The 1,464-nt window shown below is 39.4% G+C and overlaps 1 pseudogene; it reads right to left on the minus strand.

Moving 5' to 3' along the window:
• Positions 1 to 427: 427 nt before the first annotated feature.
• On the minus strand, positions 428 to 869 carry LOC112659794 (60S ribosomal protein L27a-like; annotated as a pseudogene).
• Positions 870 to 1,464: the final 595 nt, after the last annotated feature.

Raw genomic sequence — 1,464 nt, forward strand, 5'->3', positions numbered from 1 at the left:
TATCTGCAAGACAAGTAAGTAACCACCACACCATCGCTAAAATAAGGTTATGTTTCTCAGTAATAAGACACCAAGATCTTCAGCAGCATAGCAGAGAAAGAAAAAGACAGAAAAAAACCCACGCCCTTTGTGTCTTATTCTTCATCACTAATGTCAATACCTGAAAGGAATTGGTCTCCCTATGTAGGTAATAGCTCCATGAAAATCCATGTCCTTTCACTTCCCTACCTCCTTACATCTCTAATTCCTGGAAGTAAGACATTCTCTCATATGCTTTTTAGTTTCACTCACGAGAAAATAAAATTCCATATTGTTTCCATTTATGTTTAACATTGTGTAAAAATAAATAAGAAATAAGAATTTAATTTCCAATAGTTTGAGGGGTTTTTCAATTGGTAGCATTAAATGAACCTCTCTCTACATGGCTTCAAGCTACCAGGGGGCAGGCCCCCTATGCACCCTTCATCTCTCCTCAGCTCTTCCACTGAAGAGTTTGGCCTGCATGATGACGAGCTGTTTGGGGAGCTCTCCTTTTCCCAGAGCTTTGTGGTAGCCCAATCGTACCACATCAATGATAGGAGTAGCTCCAGTCTTATTTTTGGCAGCATGTCCTTGAATCTGCTCACTGATGAAGGTCCACAGTTTATCAAGGTTGACAGGCAGAAGCTCTGGCCCCTCTTTAGGTGTCAATGTCTCATACAAACTTTTTCAAAGTAACCTGGGTGATATTTGTCTAAGTTGATCCTGTGGTGATGCATGCCACCAACATTACCCTGGCCTCTTGGGTGCTTCCAATGCTTGCCAACATGGCCTTGGCCATGGCTCACGTGGTCTTGACATTTTCAAGTCTTCCTCAGTCTGGATAGCATGTTGGCAGTCCAGACAAAAGAGAGCTAATTTCCAGTAGTTTCTAATGTGACCATTTGTTTTTGCTATCAAAAAGGCATATTGACTTTTTAAGGCGAAAATGTGCCCTTCTTGTCTAAGGTAAAATATGAACACATTAACTATATCTTATGACTCTCCTAAATTCAGGTCAGATCTACAGAGCCAGGTCTATCAGTTAACAATCATCAAAGCCACTAAGTTGAGGATGGACAGATGACTTAGTAACTGGACCTCTCAGTCATATAAATACGACTGAATAGTCACAGCTCTCAGATAAATCTTCAAACTTTTGGTTTCAGAACGTGTTCATGTTTGCTTCCAGTGGTGGGGATGGTGAAGAAAGCAGTAACATCCGTGTAAAATAATCCAGTCCAAATACACATTTATTTGCCAACATTTAATGAAACTTACAATTAGTATGGCAGTATTCTATGTGACTTATATACATTAATATTTCATCTTTTTAGGTATCATTGTTATCAGCTCCATTTTACATATGAGGAAACTAAGAAGCATAGAGAGGTTAATTAAATTTACTGACGTCATCTACTAGTAGGACTGGGATCCAAACCCAGA

This window comes from Canis lupus, chromosome 2 (genome assembly GCF_003254725.2).
Source record: "Canis lupus dingo isolate Sandy chromosome 2, ASM325472v2, whole genome shotgun sequence".
NCBI classification, from domain to species: domain Eukaryota; kingdom Metazoa; phylum Chordata; class Mammalia; order Carnivora; family Canidae; genus Canis; species Canis lupus.